The sequence below is a fragment of the Strix aluco genome, chromosome 5, assembly GCF_031877795.1.
Source record: "Strix aluco isolate bStrAlu1 chromosome 5, bStrAlu1.hap1, whole genome shotgun sequence".
Classification (NCBI taxonomy): Eukaryota; Metazoa; Chordata; class Aves; order Strigiformes; family Strigidae; genus Strix; species Strix aluco.
In genome coordinates this window covers 11,945,541-11,973,243 of record NC_133935.1, presented here as the reverse complement: position 1 = coordinate 11,973,243, position 27,703 = coordinate 11,945,541, and the positions used below count along the sequence as shown (strand labels likewise).

The 27,703-nt window shown below is 42.5% G+C and overlaps 1 protein-coding gene across 4 annotated transcripts in view; it reads left to right on the top strand.

The window, feature by feature from the left end:
* The window catches only part of TBXAS1 (thromboxane A synthase 1), a 232,174-nt gene that overhangs the window by 3,246 nt on the left and 201,225 nt on the right, over positions 1 to 27,703 (top strand). The window lies entirely within an intron of this gene.

The window sequence follows — 27,703 nt, the reverse complement described above, 5'->3', positions numbered from 1 at the left end:
GTGGAAAAATTCAGCAACTATAATCTCTCAGTGTTTGTCTTCCACATGACCTTAAGTCAGCTGTAAGGAGAGACTTTCTAAGGTAGTTGTTTTAATGTTGGGAGTAGAAAGAACAGAGAAGCTTTTGGGTACACAGTCTCTTCAGATTTGAAATGGGAAGAACAAACCTTAGGTTGCTTTGTTTGGTAATCTGTTAATTTAACAGGCTGCTCAAGCCTGCTTGCTGTCTACCCTCCCCATCCTTAGCACTTGCTCTCAGTAGGTCAAAGTCTCTTCTTGCAGATCTCATATCATGGATTCTTCGATGGCTGTTGCTACCTCATTACTGTTGTGACAGACAATGAAATTACTGCTTAACCAACAGCAAAAAGGCGTAATATGGCTAAATACATGAAGTTCAGTAATACCAGTGGCACAACACTGAGTACTCCTAAAAAATGTCTTGTCCATGTCTCTCCCACCCCCTGTAATTGCTACTAGACAAACTGAGTATCAGAGCAGTTTCTTTTAAGAGCACTTCCTTTCTCAACTGCAAGGAGTGCTGTCTCCATTTGCTTAATCTTTGTGAATCTCAGGTTTTTTTCAGGCATGAAATAAAAATAAGCACTTAAGGGAGGAATGAGGTCAACATTTACAAATCCCAGTGATAGTCTCTATTGAAAAATACAGTATTATATCTATGCAACATGTTCGTTTTCATTTCAAACATACGCCGAGTTGGGTATCCCATGCTTGGTTGTAGCTGCAAACATTGCTTTGTGTCTTTCTTCTTGCTGTCTGGGAAGATGTTTGATAAAATGAAAGCAGGAGTTTATCTTGCTTTAAAGTTTAATGTACCATAAGCTTAGCATTATGAAGAAGCTGTCACAGCATTCAGATACCTGTGTTCAAACTGGATTATCAACCCCTTGTCTAAACAAACTTGGGTTTTTTTAGAAACATGGAGGTTGGATGGGAGGTGTTTGTTTATGTTTGTAAGATACATGTCTAATTGCATGCTTTCAAACATAGCAAAAGGTATACTAGTGGTGTTCTTGTCTGTTTCTGAAAACTTAATCATTCAGAAAGATGCCATTTTTACAGTGAAGCAGTATTAATGATCACTTGTATTACAGAAATGTATAGGGAGATTGAGAGATTTGGGTTCCACTGGATCTAGATACTGTCCACTCATTGCATAAAAAGTCAATCCTAACCCAAAGCATTTGCAGTCTCTGATCAAAAAGAATGAAAACTAAACTTAATATTTTTTTTCCTCTGGCCTTAATCCTAGATGTTTGCATACACTTAGATGCAGGAGCTACTTAGACATGTGGGACAACATGTGTTAGAGTTCATCAGTTGGTACCACACCTGTACTAGACAACATCAGAATTTAATCTCAGGACAGGTAGTATTTTGATACAGGTGACTTCAATACTATTGCTTGTTTGGCATTACTTTATATCTGTGGTTTTAGAAAGGGCTCTGAAAGGGAAAGTTTAGAGATAATCTGTCCCCAAATAAAACTTCATTCTGGTTTTGCAGAATGGGCTTGAGTGAGGCAAAAGTGAGATCAAACAGATCTCAGGTATTTTATTTTTCCAGCTAGATGCCACCTAAAACTATATCTGGCACCATTTTTTTACTCAAAAAAATTAGTATTTACAGAAGATGTTTGATTGCTAGAGCTCTAGGCTTATGGTTTGAGTGCAGGCATAAGGTGATCAGGTTATTCTCCCTAATGCATCCAGATAACACTTCTGGACACATCCAGTATCAGGCAGCACAAAACTTGGATCCTTTCTGGAAGGAGCACCAACTGTGGGTGGGTAAGCCCAAACTTTACCAGCTGTCACTGCTGCCATCAGAGGCACAGGGCTGCAAGGACCATTACGGCTGGAAACAGGCCTGGGTACAGAGCACCAACATGCCCCTGTAAAGATGTACAGCTCTGCTCTCATGTCAGGCTCATTGAGTTGAGAGGTTCAGAGAGACATCGTAATCTTCCGATGTTAAAGTATGCTTGTTTCCTTCACTGGCAAAAAGCACAGCTCTGCCGACGGCGAGTGCTCAGGGCTGATGCTCGTGTACTGCTGCTGGGCACTGGCTGCTGAGCTCTCCTCCGTCTTGCACATCCCTCCCACAGCGGTGGCTGGCCTCACAGCTGGGCTGCAAGGTTACCATCCCTAATGAGCCTTCCCCTGGTACAACCTTGCAGCTTCTCAGTTTGCGGTGAACCCTGAATCAGGTTTATAGGGTCAGAAGGCAGGGAAATTTTGTTTTTTTATATTCTGTTAACCCCAGCTGGTTTTGGTTTTTTCCTAAAATGGCCGTTATGTCAGTGGAAGTCATTCTGCTTCCCTCCCCTTCATTCAAATGTCCCATTATGAAAACTAGAAGGATCTGACTCAACAGGAAACATCAGCAAACTGCTGGTGATGACAGAAAAAACTAACAGATTCTGAATTGTCTTTGTCACGCGGCTTTACATCAAGTAAATCTGGAATTCCCACTAACGTGTCAAACATAATTTGATCCCACAGCTGTGCAATATATGGCCTCATCTTTGAGCTAAATCAAGCATCTCTAGGTGAGCCTGAGAAAGAGCAGAGTAGGATACTGAATTATAATTTGGAAAAGTGCCACACCACAAAAGACTAAATACTTTCTTTCACTGGAAGCAAAGATTTGGTCATCCAGAATGAAGTTCACTCGGTGCCCTGATTATGCTGCTTTTAGGTAAATAAAGTCTTCTTTTTTGTGGGGGGAGAGGTACAACAATTTTCCATCATTGCTTTTGCAGCTTCAGAGTTAAATTCTCTGGGATGTCCTCAGAGGCTGTTATAAAACCCTGGTTAGCCTGATAAATGTATTTCAGCCTTTAGTGATGTGCAGCTTTTGTTTTGCTTGCTTGCACTTCACTGCAAAACTCAGAGGCCTGTTCAAATTTGGGTTTTTTTTGTTTTTTTTTTTTTTTTTTAAAAAAAACTTAGAGATTACATCTCCAGCTGTGTTTATTTGAAGACCCTCAAGTGCTTCCTGTTTTTTTGCTTTTGTGAAGGTGCATTTTACCCTAACAACCCTGTGTGAAGGAGTAAATGTCCAGCCTATTCATTCCTCCTGGTCTTCATTTTTTCCTAAATCTTTTCATGCCTCTCCCCATAAAATCCCTGAAGCACAATTTGGTTTTGGTGCATGGAGATTATAGCATTAACAGTATGTTAAGGTAGACCTACAGGGATAGGTTAGCTTCCTTTCACAAAACAATTGTATATACCTGTCTTCTGGCATTGTCTCCAGATGTAGTATCCAGTGGAGCATACTGCAAAGCTGGCTAAAGCTCACAAATGCTGCCAGGCCAACAGGAGCTGGATGCAGCCCTTAAGCAATCCCATTTCTGCTTTCCCTTCCTGCAGGGCTTGGAATGGACTGGGTCTGGTCTGGACTGGGTTGACCAGGCAGGAGAGATTGGCAGGCGGGGGAATTACTCTGGCTTCTCCATTGGGCAGCTTCTGCCTGGGGTTCTTCTCTGGAGCTTCACTTAGCTCTTCTGGACTAGCAATTTACTTTTAACTTCTGATCTGCTGTTTGTCTTGGGGCAGGTTGCTTTGTTCATCTTGGGGATATTCAGGCACCTTGCAAACTAGTTTTGGGTGCTCTGAATTAGCTTCTGGGAGCTCATGCTCCCAGAGTGGGAGATCCACTGACTGTATTAAGAACCGGATGAATTTAAGGCAATGCTTTTGATACACAAAATGGAATTGAAATTAGATGATGAAAGAAGGCAATGTAAACAGCCTCCTTAAAGAGAAGGCTCTGCCTGTGTGAGCAGTGTGACACTCCATCCCATTGTGCAGGGGCTATCTCTTGCTGTGTCTGTGCATTTAATTGCCAGGCTCAGAGGGGCCTCTCAGGACTGTTGTAATTCCTCTGAACAGTGCTGTGAACTCTGCTCTCCCCTGAACCCCAGGGCAGCATATTGGCAGTTCCTGTGACTGCCCTGCACTGGGGTGACTAGTTTTGCATCCTCATGTGCTCCAAGGGGCGTGGACTTGTCACTCCACATCTTTCAGTGTCCTGCCAGCCTGGCTGTGCTCCTTCTTAAATGAAAAGTTAAATCAATTGGGCAGCTTTGACAGGTGAGACTTCCTCAGAGTGCTGAAAAGTAAATCTGTGTTCTGCCTTCTCTTGTCTCCCTGAGCACTGCTCCCATCATTAAAAGAAAGTTGCCTTATATTCTTCTTCACTCCTTTTTGTCTTTGTATCAGGCTTCATCAATAACTGTTTGGTGTGTTTTGTCCTCATTGCTGGCTCACTGTTAATTAATGCCTTTGATTGCCATGCCTTGCTCCTCTGGAGGAAGGTTTTATACAGTATTTAATGGAGCTGTCTGAAAACTATTTTACAATAAAATATTGACATATTATCGAGAGATCGTTTTTTATCAGTTCCCCTTGACATACCCGAAACCTTTAGATGGATTTCTTTATCTGTTATCTCCCTAGGTTTGTTTTTGGCTTTTTTCCCCATTGAAAACAAAGTTTACTGTTCCATGAGCAAAGTGTGTGCTAACTGTTGAGAAACAGCCAGCAGAAAGAGCTCAAAGTATTTTCTGGCTTGAGTCTGGAAATGCATTTATTTCACTTTCACAGGAATTGTGGAGGAGCTTGAGAAAACGATTTTCAGTATCTGTCTCTTCATCCCCTCGCTTTATGTGCCACTGCTTACACTGGTGACAATTTCTTTTAAGTTCTGCTTGTTTATTTTACATCTATTTTCTATGACTGGAGTGACTGTGTAGGTCAATAGGGATACTAGAGTTTTAATGCAGGGGTCATCTAGAATGTGGTAGATTCTTCATTTCCATTCCTCTGGTAGTTTCTTCCCTGTCCAGTCCTTTCTTTCACGGTTCTGCAGAACCTGTGGGGTTTTGGGGGGAGTTTATTAAGGAATCAATAAACAAAGGAAAGGGCAAAAGCTGTTATATGGGTTTGTTTCTTGGATAGGAAAAGAAGCTGGATGCCCAGCAATGGCTGGAGAAGGACTGGGAAGAATGAGTGAGAACAGAAGAATATGACTCCATATGAATTCAAAGTGGGTCATTACAGATTGAGGCCAAGGATGTTTGGGAAAGTTGAGGCTGGAGGAAAGGAGCTGAACTAAGATCTGTATTGGGAGTAGGGCATGGGGCAGTGGCTATGTGCTTGTGTTGACAAAGTGAAGTCTGCTTCCTTCGAAAGAATAGTTCCTTTCAGCTAGTAGAAACCTTGTGATAGTTGAGAGGTATGGGAAGGATGAAAAGGCAGTGGACTTTAGAGGAGATGGGTAATTGGTAACTGTATGATCACAAGCTCCTGCTGTATGAATGCTCTTGGATGAGAACTATTGGCAGAGTTTTGAACCTGTAACCCTAAGTATTCTTTTAACTTATTCAGTAGCAATAAATCTGATGTAATCTCTGCATGCATGTTTGTGGTTTCTCATCCAAAAAGCTCCAAAGAGCTTTTATGTAAACACCCTCTCAGTAGAGCTATAACAAGATGAAGAGGTCATTGAGGCACGTGGTTTGAAATGTGGGAAAGACATGAAATACAGCCATCCTGGGAGAGGAAGGAGCAGCTAAAGGATCTTCAATGTGTTGCATGCTAGCATGAGGGACAGAGAGTGATAGTGGTCAAGAATGCAAGGGCCTTCTTCCAACTTTTAAAATATCAATGTGATCTGCATGCCCTCTGAAGACTTTAACAAATCTCAATTTTAAGATTTTCTGAAATATCATGGGTTGAGATGCAGCAATCTCTCCAAGAAAGACCTCAGTATAGGCTTCATGGTAGGAAAACTGAGAAGCTGTATGTTTATGGAAAAACAGATTTCAGTGAGTAAAACACTAATGTTCTGGATTGTTTCGTGTCACTGAAAGTTATGATGTATTGTACCCAGCATGGGACTCTGGGCTGCCCAAATACTTCCTCAGTAGCCAGTCAGGTCACACCTCTGGCTGAGTGAGAGACAACACAGCTTTAAGAAGAGCAAACACCTCTCGGTGGTCCCAGAAAGACTTCAGATCCACTCTGTAGCTAATGAAGTGAGGCTGTTCTGGAGTGACATTCAGCAGCCTTCACTTCTAGATCTGTATCTGGCTTGATGTCTCTAATCTCCTCTTAAGAGCTAAGAATAGGTGGGGCAAAGATAAAGGATCCTCAGTTTTGTGATAACTATTCCTAGCTATGGCAACAAACCTTGAGCCTTTCAGATCTCAGAGGAATATTATTTTAAACTTTGTCTACCAGAAAGTTTTAGACTTCGGGTCATTTCTCACAGTTTGGACACCATCCTCAGTAGTTATGTTTTTAAACTTTAAAAAGTTAAAATTATTACCAGTAGTTAAGTATTTAGTGGTTTCACAATTTATTTTCTTTCCTGAGATATGACTTTTGCTTAATATAAATGGCAGTGCTATCAACTTGAGTGGAAAACCAGCTGTCTGGTGTTCTCCTAGGACACAGAGCCCTGTTGCTGAAAGAAAGAGACCATCAGATTTTGGCTGTCAGGCACAGAGGAGTGAAGAATCTCCCCAGAGCAAGGTTGCAGAGGGAGTTTGGAATATCAGCTGTGGGCACAAGATGGTGGAAGGATCATTAAGAGTCTGTGCCTTTGCAGACCATGCATCTCATAAGGACTGGTGTATTCACAGAGTAAGGATGTTCATCCTGCTGGGACTCAGGGCTGGGATTTGAGACTTGGGATCTGAGTAGTTTGTCCCCTAACCTGCCTCCTCAGCTTTAGTAGAAGCAAGCTATTAACAAGCATGGTAAGGAGGCCCTCATTTCCATGGTAGCTGGTGACTCAGTTCCTCTTGCAAGCCTAGACTGTATCATTGATGGACATTTTTTTTATTTAATTTTTGACATTGCTAGGGATTCTGTGCAGTAAAGCCTTTTCTCCCTCCTCCCCCCCCCTTTTTATTTACGTTCCTGAGTGAGAGCATAGCCAAGCAGTGAGCTCAGTGCCATGAAAGCATTTTATATTTTGAGCAGAGATAAAAATCTCATTCCTTCTATAAACAAAACAAATCAACAGATGATGCCCAGGAGAACCATTTCTCTATAGCCATTTTCCTCCAGCTGCTTTCTATTCTGTGCAGCTTGCAATGCACCATATGAAATACGTGTGTGCCTTTCTGTGTCTGCAAAACACAGGTTTCCTCCAGACAGTGGCAGCTCCATCATAAAAAAACCCCGCATTTTTTCTTTTACAATGCTGTAATAAGTTTACTAATAAATTTGAGATATTTGGTTGTTTAATAGCGTATAGTTTAGCAATGCTAGAGATATGCTGGAGGAGCTCTGCAGTCACAACCACTGTGTCTTCACTCTGTATGGGTTTGGGCTCTTGTCTGTGGGAGGATGAGGGGCAGAAATAATCTGAGTGAGTTTCTGTGTATCATAAACATGGGAAGGATGAGGGTACAGCCAAAATGCTTGTTCAGAGTTTGCTGCCCTGTGTGTACTTGCATGTGTCTGTGTTGGTGAGGAGTTCCTCTCTGGTGCTACTGTGGCTTTGTGGCTGGGCACAAGTCTGTTGCGGGAATAAGCCTGCTAGAAGGCAATGAGAAGTGGCCCCTTCAGCCTCTTGGAAGCCCTTGGATGATGGTACCTCTTGCTTTCCTGCTTTTGTTTGGCCATGGTGAACAGTTCAGAGGCTCAGGTGAGTGGCCAGAAGCTGCAGTGGGGGGTGTGAGACCCAGCAGCACCATGAAAAGAGATCAAGCATGAAAAAGAGCAGAGGTTTCTTCATGAGGAGCTGGTAGATAATGTGCATAGTGAGGTCTCACATGCTTGGGAATACATGCAGGTCAGCCCTTGGCAAAGGTGCAGCTGCAGATGTCTCTTATCTCAGCAGCATCTTTCTGCTCATTTTCCCCTCCTGAGATGTGCTTCTGTACAGGAGGAGGGTGGCTAAGCCAGATGTTCCTAAACTGAGGCCTGGGGGAGTAGTATTTACCTTTGCAGGGGCAGGGAAAGGTGATAAAAGTTTGAGCATTGCTAGGTTAATGGACTCCTTTTTTGCCATAAATAGTCAGTAGCCTCCAAGACGTGGAGGAACCTGGAGCTAGCAGGGGGGCAGGAGGGCAATAAAATTTGGCAACACTTCTTCTGGTCATCGTGATAAAGCATGGTTTAGAACTGAAGGAAAATACTGGTTTCTCATCCAAAAAGCTCCTGAGAACTTTTATGTAAACAGCCTGTAAGTATGCATGTATGTACACACATATGTATACATTTCTATTTATATATAAATACACAGCAAATGACTCAGAATAAACAGCTTCTAAATAAGCAGCAGAACATAACTGATCTGACCCTTGGATAGATCGCGCTCAGTGCCCAAAGCAGCCCCCTTATCCCATCTCTAGCCAAATGACTTCTGGCAGCTAAGGAAATAACCTTGGGTAAAACCAATAGAACTTTTATAACAGGGACATTAGCTGTTGACCCTGAAGGTATTTTATGACACCAGCTTGGTTTTGCCTTGTATATCTTCATTCTGTTGTTGATATGTTGTTCTGTGTTTTTGAAAAACTGCAGTCTCTCCACACCACGTCAGTATCTGTCATTGCGGCACTCGGGCTGCGGGTTCACACTCATCAGCACTGGATCATTCTCTAAGGCAGATCTGACCTAGACCAGGGTGGGCACGAGACAATTCTGATTTAATTAATTGGAGTGCAAGACAACTAGTTTATACCATTTCTGCTATGCTACTGGGAGAAGATGGGCTGTACTTGATCTGGTTCAAAGTTCACTTTTCCATATTAACAAATCTGAGTTAACAGAGCTCATTTCTACCAGATCAGTTCTTTGGGTGGTGTGGCTGGGATGGTTCTGTTCAGAGGCTTCTTGCCCTAAACCTGGATTTACTGTATCATTAAATCAGGGTCTCAAACTTGCTTGAGAACTCGGTTCCGCTTACTTTGTGCCGTTGCCCTGGTAAAGTCAGGGAGCAGCAACAAAAGTTCAGTAGAAATTTCACTGACTGCCAAGTGCACATGAATCAGTTTTTAAAAACTTGTATTTGTGAATATGCTTCCCAAGGTGGTTTGCTTATATCTGAGCATTTAGGCTTGTAGCATCTATGAAGCTTGAACTCAAATCTTTAAGGAAATGAAAGGTAAGCACTGTAAAATAGCTGACTTTTTTTCCAAAGAAGCAAAATATTTTAGGTGCTCAGTTCTTTTGAAAATTTGGCTTTAAATGGAGGTGGTTAACAGTCAGAAATCTTGTCCCAGTTGTTAGTTGCAATGGCTGGTTGTTTTTCTGGGTGACACTATTTTGTGTCAAGTTATAGAGCTGACTGTAAAATTTAAAAACATTTCGGTAAAGTTTACGTGGGCAACTTGTCTCATTCATTATCCAAGAAATTCTGAACTCTTAAATAACCACTCTAAGCTGATTTACTAGTGCAAGCCCTTTAAATTTATAGGCTGAATTTGGCTTGCATTGCTTAGACCAGTGATAAAAGTGTTGGGTTTTTTTCTTTCTTACCTGAGAACAGTTAGAAATAATTCTCTCACCTTTCAACTTTCACATGGACCTTTTTCTGACTGAAAAATGTTGTTAAACATAATATTGATACAGTAAAAGAGCAATCCACACAGAAACCCAAGCTGTACCATAAATCTTTCTCTGAAGTTGCTCATACTGGTTATGTAAATAAAAGAAAATTGATGCTGTTTGCAGAATTGTGATGATACAGGGGAAATTGCTCTTACGTGACAGAAATTGTGTGCGTGTATGTACGCCCGTCTATCTGTCCACTCACCCACCCAGCTCTTTTTTGTTTTGGTTAACTCTGTAGCTGGCATACATAGCACAGAACCACTACCTGAGGTGGAAAATGCCCTTTCTCAAGGTTTCATGGAGGATCATTACAGTGGCTGTTTTGTCTTTTCCTTCCTTGGTAAAGACCTTTTGACTGAAAAGTATATTGCTCAGTTTGTGAGGAATTACTGTATGCAGTCAGACACTAATGACTTTCAGTTGAATGGGGTGGGTTTGGTTCCCATTCCAAATAGTTTGTAGAGATACAGTGCACTAAGGGACATTTCAGCCCCAATGACTGTTGATCCCCAAGGATGCAGCTGATCCATCTTTGGTTTTTTATTTGTAAATTGCATTGCATTTGTAAATAGCTGGTCGCCAAAATCATTATCAATGTGTTAATTTAAAGATCAGTCAGCATTTTCAAAGGCTGGACAGTTTCAGGAGCTTTCTCTGAGCAAGTTGGAGGCTTTGTCTCATAGGCTGCGAGCAAATTGTTACAAAACACAGGAGAGTTGGTAGGAGTTTGTGGAATCATAATTAATTGACAATGGTTTTTCAAAAAACACATTTTCCAATTTAAAATAAGCTGTTAAAATAATTTAGAACAGTGTTATGATAGTCCCTTGACACACGTGGGTAGCTTTGGGTTAAACATATAAATAATGCTGAAAGGGCTATATTTAGTTCCAGACTGATCCAAGGACAACTGAAAAACTGAAGGTCAAATAACAAAACAAAGAAAAGAAAATTATAGCCCTCCTTGTTCTGTTCTGCAGCATGCTGCTTGGCAGCCGTGAAGGTTCAATACCGGGGAATTTGTCACATACAACTATTTATGATTTGTACTTTAAGTAAAGCAAGTAAGCATGAAGTGTGTGTACTTATTGACAAAAGCACATCACTGAGTCTTGTCACACTGAATCTAGACAGCAGCTCCTGAGTATTGCAGAATTTCGGGGACCTGGATATTAACAAATCTATGAAAGACCAATTAATCAGTGATGGCTTTACGCATGCTCTGTCTTGACCTTTGGGCTCTGGCACTTTCTGCCTGGAACTGAGCTAAAGTGTAACCAGGTGCTGAATGGTGGGCTAAGACCATTGCTTGATTTTTTTTTTTTTCTTTTTGTACAAGCTATTAAAACTGTTGAACAAAAGGAACTTTAGGTCACTACTGACTTGGGAGAACTAGGAGTCCATGCTTGAGCAGGAGTTTGTTTAAACAGCCCAAGCACAGAACTCAGTGCTTCCATTTGCAAAGATAAGGCAACGAGCTTCAACCCATCTAAGTGAACCCTCTGGTGGTGGTGGCTTTTTCCTCCCTGATGGAGGCAGCTAGTGCCTGTGCTGCCGATCCAGGCAGGATCTGAGGTAGATGCTAGGCTGTATTCTCTTCACCTAAGAAAAGGATTTCATTTAGGTGGCTGCAGGTAACACAGGCACCATTAGAGCTACAGGACCAGATCTCAGTGGGTCATGCCTGTTTGTTCAGCTGAGGATCTGCACAAGGACAGAGAAACTCCGAATGCTTAGGCTGATGATAAATTGATGGAGATTTTCAGGGATGTGATTTGTGCAATTATGTTTATCCAATATTTCACTTGACATAATCTTGCCAAGCCTGATCATGCCTGTCCTCTTGCACAGCTCCCCAGCATGCCCAAAGCACTTGCCTACTGGCCAGCCAGGCCACATTTCCTAGGGCCAGATCCCTTCCCCGGGGTATCCGCTGGCCACTTTGCTCCAGCCAGTTGACATGTTCTGACTGCCATGATTTTATTAGGGGATTCTGGTAGTACATGGTGTAACTAATTATTTTCAGAGGTTTTATTCCCTTTAAAATAGTTTCACACCTGCCTTTCTCTCCCTGAACTGCTTATGAAACCTTATTCAGTTGAAACTGCAAGGTAACATCTGACAGAATAGTGAGATTTCTGAATTCTGAATTCTGAAATTCTGAAAACAGAATTTTCAAATTGGGTAATATACTTTATATCAAATGTGTGCATTGTATGGACAATGTCTATTCAGACAAAACATTGGCTACCAGTCGGGTGAAGATCAAATGCATCCTTAGAGGTCCTCAAAAATAAATGAAATGAAAACATGTGGTCCAACTTGGCTAGCAACTTGTCCCAAGATGTATTATTCAGCTCTGCAACTGCAACATTCAGAGAAACTGGCTTCTTTTTCTTAGATGGAAACCATGTCTTGCATAATCTGTGTTCTTTCAATTTCACTTTACATCTAGGGTTTGCATGTCAGAGATAATGGGAAGCAATTATTTCCTTCCAATTATTGGCTAGTTGTTGTTTACATTTCCTACGAGCAAATCTCTCTCTCTCTCTTTTTAGAAAAATATTTTTGTACATGCTGTGTCTAAAAAAAAAAAATCAGAGGCCCAGTAATTAGGGTCATCCCTTCAGCAATGAGTTAATCTCTTTGGAGAAGTGAAGAACAATTGGGATTGTCCTCAGCCAAAGTCCCAGCTGATGCATCATGTTTGGTCTGGTTGTTTCTTCAGCTCCTGAATTTATATGTTTAATCTAGACTGACTTTCAGATTAAGGTGTAAACTCAGATATGGTTTAGAAGATCAGTTGAAGTCTTAGCCTGGTGAAGGCCTGTGCAAACTGAAACTTGAAATTTAGCCTTAGAAGGTTGTGTAAAATACCAATTCTTGCAAATGTGTCTCTTAACAGACATGTTTCTAACAAATGGTTGCTCACCCACTTCTTTTTTCTTTCAGTATTACAAGGAGCACTTACATGAATGGCCTATCTTTTCATTAGTTTAGTTGTGCTCTTCGTTTATAGCTTCATTTCCTCGACCTCAGACTTTTGCAGATTATTTACAGACTAATTCTGAGTTCATAAACTTAGATATGCAAACATATAATTTTTTTTAACCACCAGATATTCGTGATTTGGGTGAGGAATCCTTGGGCAGAACAGGGAGTTCAGCAGTGCCACGAGTGAATGTGGGTACAGCTCTGGCTTTGCTTTATCTGTGTAGCATGACACTTGCATGTGCATGCACAAGAGGAGGAAGAGGAGATAAATTCCTGAAACCGCCATTTCCCTTACTGTTGACTACCAAAAAGGAACTAAAAAGGAACTCCCAGCCCTCGCTATTTATGGTATGTCACTACAGACTATTTTGGAGTTGTTTTTGAAGGGCCATTAACCTCACTATCTAAAAGCATGCAAGCAACTAGCATTCTTCTAACTGCCAAATGCAAGTTAAATGGATGCTTTTAAATTAGTTTTCATCTATGAAGAACATTTTGTTGTTCATGTTTAGTCTGTAAGGGTGCTCAAATGCCACAGTTAAAGTCAGAGCCAGCCGCATCGGGAGAAATAATCTTTACACAATGTGCTATCTAACTACGCATGCCTTTGTGATGAGAGGAATATACCTTTCCTAACAAAACCAAGTAAGAAATATCTTAGCAGCGTAGAAGTCTTGATTATGATCTTTATTACCTTGCTGTAAAGCAAGAACAGCACCGCTGAACTCTGTGGAGTTGCTCTAAATTGAAGTGTGAGCTCTGAAATACAGAGCAGAATAAATTCACTTTATATACTTTAACTTGGAGAAGACAAGTCTCTGTGGCAGTCCCAGCAGGATTACCAACATTCAATCCATTTCAGGGCTTGTATATCCCAGCATTGTAGGTAGGTTTGGGAAGCTTACTTTGCAGTAGAAATGTCACTGCTCTTCCACAGAATGCTCCAGTAACAGCCAAACCTCCTAAATAATCGTCATCCCTACTGTTCAGCGTGTGAATGCTGGGAACAGAAGTGTTGGGGGAATCTTTTGCAGTTCTGGCAGAAAATGTGTCTCTTGGAGAATAGGACTTTCCACTGGCGCAAGTCCTTACTTTTAAAGACCTGTCTCTTTGCTGAGACAACCATCTGGCCATCTTTGAGGGATGGCAGTTTGCGACGTGTTGCTGCTGGGGGTGGGTGTTATCTTTCCAGGTGGCTAGGAAAGCCTCTTACGCTCGCATGCTATTGCCATGGGCAGAATGCACCACTGCAGGATTTTGAATGATTAAATTCATTATTCAAACTCCAAAATACTGTGCAATTATTTTGGGGGTGGGAACCCTAACCCTGATGACTCTCACTTTTGGTGTTTAAGCATAAACAAGTCTTTACTTGCTCATAGGTTTTGGGACTTTGAGATTGGTTTTGGTTCTACCTAGCAACCACAAGCCTAGAAATAAGCTTTAGTTGGAGCCCTTTATCCATGCCCAAACTCCACTTCCTTATGCAATCATGCGGCTTTAATACTGATGCTTTCAGAAAAATCCAAATAATGAGGGATTCATGATAAAGCTGTGAGATTTTGTTGCCAGGTTTATTCTTGCGGAGCAGAACTAATAAAACTTTAAGGAAGAAGTCTTAGCCAAGTTTTTAAAAGTAGGCTATTTTTTATTGTGAAAAACAAAATTAAAAAAAACCCCAAAGCTTGAAACTCAATTTAATTCATGTGGCCAGTGTAGGCTTTTTGGTGATCTGGAACCAGACAAACAGGTGTCAGGTGCATAGAAAACAAAGTCGTATCAGTATGTTGGCTATGAACTGAGCCCTGTTTCCTCCTCCTTGCATGCATGATATTACAATGAAAGTTGGCAGAAGGAAATACGATTGCACGTGATTAAATTTTGACAGCCAAGGAGCCTGCTTTCTGTTTACAGAGGTAAAAATGACAAAAAAGTTAGGGGGTGGAGCTTCCTACGTGTCTTTACACAGTCCCAGAAAATATGAGCTGAAAAAATTGCAAGGAAGGCTGTAATAGCAGCCTGATAAAAAAAAAAAAAAAATGTTGAAGATCTCCAAAATGTTCTATTGAAAGAAATACTCTGATGCAAATTGCAAAGGAAGATCACTGGTCCCCCCCGGGTGTGTGCTGTATTCCAGAGCAATTGAGAAATGCATGCTAACAGGAAAGGGGGGACAAGTTTTCCCCTTTCCTGGACTTTTGATATAATTATTTAGCCAACACTGAGAGAATCTCTGCATACTCTAAAACTTCAGTCATTTCTGAAATATTGATCTGGGAAGGTCACTAAATTCCAGAGCTGGTGAGGTCAGGGTAATGAGATCAAGTGACAGGCCCAGTGGTACCCACTGATTTAGTTGTTTAGACACTGTAACCAAGCCATGACCTTCTTGTTCTGCAGCCTCTTTGATCTAACTATGTGAAAACACAGCTGCTTACTAGATATCGCATGTTAGTACGCATGTAGGCGTTAGAGTAACTTTTCATGACATTTACTTCAATTATTCTGGTGTCGGATTATAAAAATGAGTATCATCCACCTGCACAGCCTTATGTTACTCAGAGTCCTGTTTTGCTCTCCATCGGTATGACTAGTGAGAAGATGACCATGCAGGGTCTGCAAAATACTCCCCCATCTGACTTGGGGGTGATGGGGGAATGTGGAAAGAAGTCCTCCTGAATGAGGCAGGGAGCAAGACCTAATCTCCACAGTCTTTGAGAAAGATGTTGGCAGGGAGGGCGTGATTACTGCTATTTTCAATCCTGGCAGCTTTGCTTAAGGACTAGACCCGGATCAAAGTCTCTTCTAACAGAAAGGTGGCTTCAGGTCGCTGTGACTTGTGCAGTGTGCTCACAGGCTTTGTGTGAAGAGACTCACGGATGCCCCGTTCCCATGCTTGGTGCCGATTCCTCAGTGTCTGCTTTCCCCTGTACCTCTCCATGCAATGCAGCCTGTGGTACTGGTGTTCAGCAGGCAGGGCGAAGCTGCCAGTGTGGGACCCAGGTCTGCCCTGAGCTCCACCTCTACATAATACTGCCCATGGTGTGGGTCTGTTCACGGATGAACCTGTGTTTTACTATTCTTTGTCAATCTTTGTATTTCTCTCACTTTTTGTTTGGTTTTCAACATCTCTGCAACAGATTGGTTCCCTCTGGAGATACTCTGCCATAAACTCTCCTCTGCCTGTGCCAGAGTCCACATGGCATTTCCTTCCCCAGGCAGAAAAACACAGGTATGGAGCAGAAATTAAGCCTGCTAAAAGCTGTACCATGCTCCCATGGAAATACCTACCCAGATCCATATGAGATCATACACTGGAGCCCAGCTGCTTCCTGCCCCAAGTTTAAATACCGTGAGCACAATAGTAAAGTTTGGTGATGTATGGATGTGACCTGGAATCACTTAGAGCAGAGGAACGGGATGGAGAATTTATGTTTAGCCCAGGGCAGAGCACGTGTACTCCTGGCTATTGTGTACTGTTGCCTTTCCACTTGCACACAAGCTTATCAAAATGTTTTTGCAGGCTTGCTCCAACTTTCCTGCACAGCTTTTAACTCTTCATTTGAGGACCTTTGTGAACTAAGCAGTAGCAGGCAGTGCTTGAAGAGGGTGAATGGTGAGAGCTCAGCCAGAGCCAGGCTAAAGAGCCAGGCTGCTGTAGAGCTTGGCAGGAGCTGGGAGCCTGCAGCGCTGTCTCTGCAGGCATGCTGACTGGTCTCCTTTCCCCACAGCCATGAGAGTAGAAGCATTTAAAAATAAATAGGAAGACAGCCTGGAGTGCCATTGTGTGTTGTCCCTCTGAACATGATTCGAAAGTACGCACGGGGGAAGTTTAGAGATGATCAGACATATGGACTGGCATTAGAAAGACAAAGTGCATCCAGAGAGGCACCACAACTCCCTACGAAGGTCAAGCAAAAATAATCCTGTGATGAGTTCTGTTCCCACACACATACACTTCCATGGAGACTGGTGTGGGGTATGGAAACCTGACCCCACAGCACTGAATGCTGAAAAAAGATGGAAAGATGGTTGCTGGCCTAATAATCTTGAATGCATTGGAGTCCAGTTTAGTTCATAGTCTCTTTCATGTGTAGAGTAAGCAATGAGGTTCACATCCTTGAAGTATGTTTTGTGTTTAGTAGGGAGGTGGTTGCCTTTTGAGGAAGACAGGCAATGCTTCAAACTTTCATCCACACTGAAGTAAAGAATCGAAGCACCTTCTTTAGATGATTTTTCTGTTTGTTTTTAAAAAACACTGTCTCTCCCACTTTGTATGTAACATTTGCACAGTGCATGCATGAAAGGTGAGCAGGAGAACAGTCACTCTAGGCACAGGCAGATTTTTGCAGGGTGCACAAAGGTCTGGAAGAAGCAGTTCTGGGAATGTCTTTCCTCCTGCCGCAAAATGTCCCTTAGCTGCAGAGAAATAAATAAGGTGGGGGCTTTTTTCTTTTTTGCATGACAGTGTAGATGTTTTGTGGTAAAATTAAGTGATTGAAATGCTCTGGTCTTTTTCTTCTTGTGTTTATGTTTGTTCCTTGCAGTGGTTACCCATCAAGAGCCAAACCAAATTGCTAAACATAGTACACCACCAAAGTAAAACTGCCAAATACAGTCCAAGTTCATAGCAAGGCAACAAGTACATTTTTTTTTTTTTAATTGTGGATATCTGAGGAGTCAGCTGAGCATTTGTGAAGTACCTGTCTGAGCTTTTATCAGGTTGATTTATAATGTGGATTTATATCAAAATTTGTATAATGAATGGGTGTGGAAGGAGTTATTTCTGCTGCTCAGCTTTATCTGTATGAAATACTCACCTAGAACAGAAGACCTAGTTGAACATTTCAAAGAAAAATAGCTTTCAAAGCATGCACTTTCTCTCTGTTCTAGGTTAAAAGTATTATGTAGAGGCTTAAATAGCTAGCTGTATTCTGCCCTTTCATATAATGAGATATGGAATGATAATTTACTTTTGTGTTTAATATTGTGCAGCTGTGAGTTGGCTGTAAAGACTGGAAGCATGCTTACACCCATATGAGAGGCGTGCTCCAGTTCCACTGTCTGTGGAAGAGATGGAAGAAGTATTGCTAGAAAACTCCACAGAGTGCTATAAAACTGTGTCAGGAGCGTGTTGCTGCAGGGATCAAATAACTAAACCTGCAAAAAGCTGTTGTCTGTTCTAATATGGTGCGTGTAGATAATAGAGTACTTCTCAAAGAAAATTCTGAAAGAGCCAAATTCGAAGGGGACCGGAAAGTCACCTTGCAAAGCGATGAGCAGTTCATGTTTACTTGCTTTGTTACTTGTATGCAAATTGAAAACATACACATGTGTAGCAGAGAAAGTATGGCCAGAGCATTTTCACATGTGGCTCTCGAGGTGTTAAATCAGCCAGCACTTTGAATTGCTGCAGCGCAGGAAATTGGCGCTGGGTCCTGATGCAGTTTAGGGTGAGGCTGGTCTGCCCAGGAGACCTCTCACTGGAGTCAATGGGAGCTTTCATGGAGAGAGGTGCCTGTTTGTAATGCACAGTATTGTGGCCCAGTACAAGTCAAGGAAATGGATTTCAAAGCTGGTGAAGTCAAGGGAAAACTGGGAGAATGACAGAAGAAAGTCAGTCAATACTGAGGTGCATGAGCAAGTCACTGAGAAAATGTAGTAAAGGGTGTTAGGTAATTGTGGGGAATGCTGGTAGTATTTTCTGATTTACTTAAGATGGAAACACTGTTAAATTTAAACCCTTCTCTCACTTTTAGCTATCCAGTTCTTATAGTCAACCCTGTGAAGGGTGTATGTGATACTGAAATGGATTAGATGTGTCCTGATGGAGACTGTGGGATTAGAGTTCACTTTTCCACAGTGATTCTCTCGCTCTGGGCTGCGTTTTTGCCCCCTGTGCGGCTGTACCTGGCTATGGGCTTGCTCCTGCTCAAACTCTCCCTGGAGTTCAAAATGCCGCAGTGCTGCTGGCGTAACGCTGCCAGCCATGGTGTGTGTGTCACCCCAGCACGCTGTCTGTATAGTTTCCCTTTCCTTGGGATCCTGTCGTTAAGGCAAAGTGCAAATCCCATGACGGGGAGCCAGGCAGGAGAGGGGGGATGCTCAGAAGGGAGAGGGTGCTGCCATGAGAGGTCACATTGTTGTAAGCTTTTCTGTAAGCTTTGCTTTTCTCCAGTTTACAAACTGTGCTGATGTACAGAGATGTCAGACTGTGCCAGAGCAGAGTTGTGTTCTTACATAGCTCAATATTATGCCGTATCTGGGAAGAAAGCCTGAATTATTCAGTCACTTGCATAACTGTGTGTAAGAATGTTTATAATCAAGGACTTGGGTTCTGTCCATATTTATGAATGACCAGGGCTGAGTCTGGGCCTAATTCCAGCACTGATACTGTGTGTGAGTTGCACAACTATTGTGGGTACATGACATTGTTGCTCCACACTAGGCCATGGGATGGACGGGACATCTGGCAGAGTTTCTGCTCCCTGCTTTGAACAGCTCATGCACAGTGGGGACTGCTACTGTACAAGCACGCAAGCCTGGCACACTTAGAAGTCCTTCTGCTGATTTAGCCACTGTCTCTGGCTAAATCAGAGATCCCTCTCCTTCAGATCATTTAATTAGTCATAAGCCACGCCTTGAATTTACCAGAAGCCTATCTCCAGCAAAACTAAGAATACCCCCCACCCTCCCCAGCTATTAACTTCCTTGAGCACTAATTGTTGACTCTCTTTGCCTTTTATTAATGGTATATGAATACAGGGTCTTTACTGTACTTGACGAAATGCTGGGCAGTGTTGCAATTAGTTCCACAGCTGCTTTAGTCATTGATGTTAAACACTCACACTTCTCTAGAGGCTACTTTAAATGGGAACCTGATCCAGGCCATTATTACCAACCTCTTTTGCTTTCACCTTCAGCTGAAGGAGTGGGAGCCTTGATGTTACCTGAGGGAGAAAAGTAGCAAAACTGCTGTGTCTCTGTTTCACTCTCACCTCAGCGCTCTGCTCTGTAATGTGCTCTTCCCGCACCACTACTGGGCTTCACCACATAGGGGATCATTGTATTGCTTTCATCTCCTAGTTACCACTTTGCAATGATCTAGTCACAGGCAGTCTGTTCGTTGTGTTTTCCTTCTCTTCGAGCTCCTCTGTGTCAGATGGCTGGTTAAGAACCTCTGCTGACAGGACGAGCTCCCAGAGCTGGTCTTCAGCCCCTCCTGGAAGTAATCAGGAACCTCTCAGTCCCCTGTGTCTGATCGTGCAAGGCATGAAGCAGAGAGACCTTCCTGCTCTGCAGATCCTGTGGTCTAAAGCAGAAGAGTGCTGGTACTGCTGTATTCATTATCAGCTAATAGCTGTTGGCCAGTGTCCTGGATGAAGGCTTTGCCTGCTGTACTGACATCCATCCAATTTGGGTAAATACTGGATTACGCAAGAGAGAGGCAGTGAGAAAATGTCACGCTGATCTCCCAGAAACAGCCTGTGATGTGACTTCTTTGCCTTGTCCTAAATGAATTATCACTGCTGTAGAAAATGGAAAAAACAAGCCTCTCTATGCTTTCTACTTGTACATAATACGAGAGGAAATTTTCCTTCCTGACCACACGTTGGCAGGTCAGTAGATCCCTTCTGAAATGACACAGAATTAAGGATGTAGAATAATGCTCCTGTGGTAGCATAAGATACTCTAATTTCACTTCCTTACCCAAAGTAATCTCTTTTTTCAAGAAATGCAATTCCAAGTTAGTGGGAAGTTGCCCAATTTATTTCTAGCAACTATGAATAACTACTGACAACGTAAGAGGAGTTTGTTTTGACGGGGAAGCATCATTCCCAATTGTAGTGTATTGTGGGTCATTTGGTCATAGAAATATTCTGTTGTTTCTCTTCTGATACAACGGAGATCCCTCTGTTGCTTCTAGACATGTTCATGTACAAAGCACACAGCATTGGAGCTCTGAAGGAGCTCATCTTTCAAAGCAGTGCTTATCCAACTCCTTTTCAAGTAAATTTTTGTCCAAAGCCAGGATGCAGCATGTTGGTTGTGCACTCTGCTTGAGGAGTTTTAATTCTTCATAGTTCTCTGACAGCTGGACTAGGGCAGCACGGCATCATCCCTGTCCAGTGGCAGGAACACAGTCCAGCCCTAAACAGTTAACTTCCTCACGGTGGTCTGTCACCAATTATCAGGAATGGCAGTTCTCTTTGAAGACTAACTATCTTTGAGAGGAAGATGGTGGCTGCTGTTTTTAGAAAGCAAAAAAATGCAATTACCTTTACCAAAGGAAGGGAGCAGCTCTAATAGGATTTTTTTTATCAGACTATTTTTTTAGACTATTTGGGTAATTCAGTGATTATTACTGCACAGCTCTTTTTCCTTAGGGGATGCTAGACTGTTCCAAAAGCATTTGTTAGTTTACTTAGACATTAAAGGGGTCCTTATGAATTTAGATTATGCTAAAGTACTTCAAAGTGTCCCTAGAGGTCCAAGCTGCTTTGAACTTAACCTCTTCTGCCCAGTCTTGTCATATGTGTGAGTGCAAAGATTGTAAGCAAGAGGTTGGTGATTCTCAGTCTTTTTAATACTTTGACCTATGTTACAACAGGAAAAAATAAACAAACTAGATTTCCTCTGATCTAGCCAGGAAGAAAGAGAGAGGACGGTTTCAGTGGGCCTCTTTGTAACCCTCTTCTTAACCTGCTAGCTCTCCTGACCCATTAAATAGAACAAGCAGGAAAAAAACAAACAAAGCCCAACTTTAAATACCCATTGCCTTACTTCTAACTGCTTTCCTTTAGAATGTGTTTGGTCCTCAGGGCACCTTGAGATCTTAATGGGGTTTTTTTTATATAAAATTTGAATAATGAAGCATGTGAGACACTTGCGATTGGAAAAATATGAACTTTAATAAAGCTGGTCACGCTGCTTGTGAGCTGTGTATATCACACAAAAATGTGTGGCTAGATCCTCCGCTGGGGCTGTTCAAAATAACTGCACTGACTCCAGCGGCGCTGTGCTGATTTACGTGAGGTGAGAATCTGGCTTGCATCCCGTATTATCTTGCAATGTGACTGTGCAGCTGTAACGCAATCTTATTCAGCTCGTTGGGTTCGGGGGCAAAATACGTGCCCATGGTTATTTTTAGAAAAGCACGTCATCAGAGGGGTTCATATGACTCCCTCTCTCTCATATATTTATTTTTTATTGCTGTTGACCTACCTGAGCTCTTTTGGTGTTTGGAGACTTTAAAAAGAATAATTCAATATTTTTCTCCACTGTGGTAGCTGGACAGTTTGTTTTTTCCCCTTTCTATTGCTTCACAGTGTTGGAGGCTATACAGACAAGGCATTATTTTGCACGATGCAACACAGCTCTTGTTTTTCTTGAAAGGTGGGTCTGACTGCACCTCTCTTCAGTTTTCAGGTGTCTCTACACAGCCTGCATTCTCCTTCACTCTTTAAAATAGAAATTGGACTGCTTGAGGGTTTTGTGGGTCATGTACTTCTCATTTTCCCATCTGAAATCTGAGCCCTCAGACCCTACAGTCATCTTGGCTACAGATAATCATGACCGTTGTTTTTCCCATTCTGACCCTTTGCTTCAGTCCCTGGGCTACAAAGGGAGCACGAGGGCTATTGGTGTCCTTGGGACCAGGGTCTGTTACTGATCAAAAAGCCTTTTGGATGTGTGCATCCTGTTTATATGCCAATATCTCCCTTAATAGCGTTAGGGAGGAGGAAATTTGGAGTGTTAGTTATTTTTGTAAGCAGAAAGTGCTGCCTATTTGCCCCTGAGGTATGAGCAGCTCTTTAAGAACATTTGGAAGCATGAAGCAGCAAGGTACTACTGGGCGTTATCACCAGCATTCTTCTTTAAACTATTTTTATTTACACGTACTTTATCTCCAGCATTTCTCCAGTCTGTGAAGATCAAGCAGACGCCACACGTACAGTGTAGCCCAGACAGCCAGATGACCCAGTACTGTTTTGACTCGAAAGTCAGACTTCTGCTAAGCATCAAGGGGCAAACCTTTATCTCTGCACATAGTGCTGAGGGGTGTAGGGAAGAATTCACTCCCTCAGTCAGTGGAGCTGATCTAGATTTTCCATTGCGGTCTTTAACTGCAAGCCTACTAGCTACGAGACTCTTTTCTCCAATGTAGCTCTGGGATCCGCCACGAAACTTAAATCCACCAGCCCTGTACAGGTTCCTCTCCCTCATCTATTTCTCCTCTGAAATTCAGTTGCTGCAAAGAAAACACAGAAGCCTCTGCTTGGTGCTCACATAAAGGTAAATGAAAAGTCTTTGCATTCTCTTTCTATCCCGCCTCTTAATGAAGTGTAATCGCCACCTTGGTCCTGCTGGAATGAAGATTGCCAGTGCCCCAAAGGAAGTGACTGGCTTGCCGCCAAGAAATATGTAAGCCATAAAGATGGTTCTTGAAATGAAGAACTTTGAAATAAGAATTTGTCACTAGATTGTAATGTATTGAGTCATTTGGACTGACATGGGTTCTAGGTTGCAGCTTGCTGTTAAGGGAAAGTCTTGTGCCTTACAAAAATCCTTTAAAAAAATTTTCTTTTAAAAGCATGAGGTCATCTTGCTCTGTGGAAAGTTTAGTGCATTTATCTTCCCTTCTGGAAGGTAAGCATAAATCAGACTGTGTTATGATAGAGGTGCTCACTGAAACAAATTCCTAATAAAAGAATAAACATGGAAGCAATCCATCTGTACCCTCCACATTCCTCAGTGAAGCCTTCCTAGAAGCACAACTTGAAAGGGACTTGGTGGGGTGGATGGGGGATACCGCTTGCTAGTAAGCACTGACAAATGAGGAGGGGTCTGTTAAAGTTAATTCTGTTTCCCAAAAAGTAAATGAGATTCCCAATCTACTTTTATTTTGCCAGTCAAGCTAATCCAATCCCCGCAACGCTTTGCTTTCAAAAGCTGGGACACTAATGCAATGTGGAAAGCTCCTTCCACTAGCTCAGTTGTGCATCGTCTGGACTTGCTGGTTGCGGTATTGTCCTGGATTTAGCTACTGAAGCTGGCAACCCTGTATGGTTATAAATACCTTTATTAACCTCCTTCCCTGCCTATTCTTTCTCCCCTTCCAAGAAAACCCCTCCATCAAAAACAACCAACCTTGTAACAGGTCCAAATTCAAGTACACTATTCTATGTAGGTGAAATTTTGCATCGGCTTTGCCTAGGTTTGGTCCTGGCTTGCAGTCTGTCTTATCCAACCAGAAGACTACATTTAAATAGCACTTGATAAATGGATACTTATGACAAATGTCAAGAGCTTAAGAGGAATATCCATGGAGGAAGCATAGAAGAGGCTTGACCAGTTTCATCCACAGTTTCAAGTTACTGATCCTAAAAACTGTATCGACTGCTGAGCAGTGACACATCTGAATGTGTGGTCATTGAGAAAGAAGAGAGAAGTGGCAGTCCTTTATGGAAGAGGAGTTACTCTAACACAAATTTAGCACAGAGTTGTACTTCTTACACTGGTTTGTGCAGCCCCTTTTGCTTTAAGACTTCAACCATTTAATAAACAAACCTGGAATTCTTTCAAGAGCATTGTTTTTCCCATCTAAAGGTGGGAGAGCTTGAACACAGTGAAATTATTTGCCATTGGTGCACAAATTCACATCAGAACTAAGAGTGGACCTAAAATTTCAGGCTTTCTTGGCAGTGTGCTAGCTCTTATGCATTATATTGTGCTTGTGTGAAAAATGAGTACCATGAAACTATCTCTCCTCCCCAGTGTAGCTGCAGTGTTTCCTGCATATTGATAACAAAGTGAAGCATCTATAATAAATTTCAGGAACCTTATTTCAATTGTTCTGCAGACAGTGATTACAGAACAAGGGGAAAGTTGTGGTGGCAATGAATGCCTTGTCAGTGTCTGAAAGCTGACTTGGTTTGTCCACGCCTTTCCTGCCCTGCATCATATGAACTGATCTGAGTTCCTAGAGAGTCTGATTACGTGTGGTCTCCTACATAAATGACTTGGACTGCAAGGAAGAATATGCAGCATTCATCTCAACTTCATGCCAATCCTGGGCGGTTTTGAAAAGACAATCTGTGGTGTTAGATGGCTGTTGTTATTGTGTGCTGTTAGAGAAAACATAGCTGCTTCTCACATTTCATCACCTGCCTGTTTGCTGCTGCTCTGTGTAGCTTGTTTTACCATGAGGGCCCCCATGCTGAATGATTAACACAGTTATTTGCCCTTGCAGACTGGGGCAGATACCCAGAAGAGGTGGTCTGAAACCATGATGGGAAAAGAAGGAGGTTTGCTAGTACACTTTGTGTTTCCTCACCCGTGTGAGTGCCCAGAGGAGCCACCGCAGACCCTCCCTGGTGTCCTTCGTGCCCTGCCCATGCACTCGCTGGCTCTTGCAGCTCTGGCAGAGCAGCAGCAGTCCCTCAGTACTGTGGTGTGACCGCCAGCTCAGCACAAATCCTGCTTCACCTGCCCCTTTGTAGGAGCTGGTTGTACACTTCCAGCCATAGCTCACAGTACTGAGAGACCTTTCAGAAACAGCATGTGTATGGGGGGGATGGGGTGGAGGGAGAGAGGGGGAGGGTTGTTTAAACTGTCTCCAAATAAAGATTTGCTCCTGCTGTCTGTGGTTAATATTGATTTAACATATTTTTGCTACAACTCAATTTAGTTTTTACTCTCATCCAGCTGTGGGAGCTCTGGTTTGCAATTGCCTGTGTGATTAATCCTTTTGTGCATTTCTTTCATTGTATGCATACTGTCAACTCTCACCTAGCACATCACATGCTGAAAAAATCCAGAAACCTGCCTTGTTTTCATTTGCTCTGTTGTACATACACATCAGTGTGGGGTTTTTTTAAACAAAAATATCCATGAAAACAATGCTGTAGTGTTAAAACTTATAACCCTCCCTCCTTCCCCTTCTCCCACACCCTTCCATCCTTCCTAAACCTGTTAAAGGCATATATAATCATTTGGCTTTCCTGGCTTACTGCCATATTTATTACATGAACAGCAATGCACAACAGCACCTGTGAGCTTTATAAAGGTCTTATTCATCTGATGGGCTTGTGCAGCACCCGGCATGGAAACGAGGAATACGTACAAATGGAGCGGGAGGAAATACTGAACGCGTGCCTATGAGAGAAACTACGAGGAGCGTGGGAGGTAGGGTGAGGGGATTTTTTTTTGAGTTGAGGCCTCTTTTGTGTACTTTCTACTGATTGATGAAGGTGAGCGCTCATCCCAGCTACCACCCGCAACTCCCACATACATGCACGTTCTTGCTTATAGATCATGCTCCCCTCTGGATGTACGTGTAAAGGACAAACCCAGCCGTCAGCTGTTACTGCTGCCCTGTGCCTTCTGGGAAGAGACTGTCCTCCTGCCACCGCATGGGCTTGAGAGACGTGGCGGTGGGACGTGATTTCTGACTCTCTGTGGACACAGTCACACTTGTGCATCGGCAGTCAAACAGGACAGTAATATTAGTTGTGTTTTGCTCTTTCTTTTTTGGCACATAAGTAGGGCATCACATAAAAAGGGAAAATAGTTCATGGAAGCTTTCTGTTCCTGCAGGTATGGACACACACCTGCACAGGTTTATCTGGAAGTTTGACGTTCTTTATATTGAATTAATAAAATAGTTGCAAGTTTTTGTTTGTAATTTTGAGAAGTGTTCTTGCAATTATTTTGTCAGTCCCTTTAAAGAAAGCCAAAGTGGTATAAATTTATTTTGAACTGGTACAAAGGTGTCCTCACTATGTTTTCTGCAATGAATTTAATCAGTGGAAGTTTTATGTGAAGGACAAGATCTACTGAAATTAAATGCTCAACATCCTCCTCATGTATTCTGCTCTGTTCTCATAGTTTACATGCAGGTAACCCTTACTTTAAGATCAGTGAGATTCTCTTGCTTGCAGACAGCATGATTAATTAACTGAGGGGCAGTAATTCTGGTGTTAGCAGCCCAGATGAAACAGCCTGCTTGTGTATCCTCTGGAGCACCATCATGGGCATTTTTCCTTCTACGAAGAGAGGCTGTGCTGGTGCTGTTGGGCAGCAGAGTCCATTTCTGACAGGGGCGGTGAGGGATCGTGGTAGTGAAATCCCCAAGACCCAGCATTGGGGCAGACGTTGCCTTCACCAACTGGAAGCCGGTCACAAATCTGAAGCTCTGTAGTGATATGCCACCCCTCTAGTGTGAGTTCAAACTTTGATGGAGGAGTACTTTAATTTGAGGTGAAATGATTAAAAGAGCTGTGGATTTTTGCCTCCTCTCTGCCAGAAGAGAAACACCACCTGGCCAGGATAGGATGTGTCCCACCTTGCCATAGCAATGCTCCTTCCTTCCTCTTGGAGAAATAAACTGGACTTAATGCATGATTCTGTACTACATGATGATGATGTGCAGGGAGTATGAAGAAGTGTGGTCCTTGATGGATACAGCTCTTCTGGCAGAGCCTTGAGTACTCTGATTCCCCTGATAGAGTTCCACTTGCTCCTGGGCACGGTGGCTTTGCTATACTGCAGTGGAGCAGTTTTGCTAGGGCAGGGTGTGTGGTCGATGTGGTGTACTGGTAGTCCTGTAACAGTACAGGTTTTGTACTACAGTCATAGTTTTGCCATGGCTGTGTGAAGGAGAACAGGAAAACGGTATAGGTTCAGTCTTTCGGATGCAACAGTTTTAAGAGCCCTGTGGTGCCTCCCCTCCTATTCCAGGCTCAGGCCAGCCGCAGTTCTGGGTTAAACCCTCAGCAGAAGAGGAGAGACTGGTCAGGACAGCGAGTTAGATAATATGAGGGCTGTAAAGTTTCTCAAGAAGCAGTTATGGTTTTGTTTTCCCTCAAACACAAATTAGGTTATTTATTTTCCATAGAACTCAGTGGAACTATGTTGCTCTAAAAACCTATTAAGCAAGATCATACTCAAATGCTGGCTTCTGGTTTTAGTGGGTTTTTTTCTGGGTCTTCCCTACAACTGTTTTCCTGTTGGTATGTCAGTAACAAAGACATGCATTTGAAATCTCATGTAGTTTGAGAAGCTTTGAAGGTATTTTCCACTTGATAAGGTCTGTTTTTGAGAAC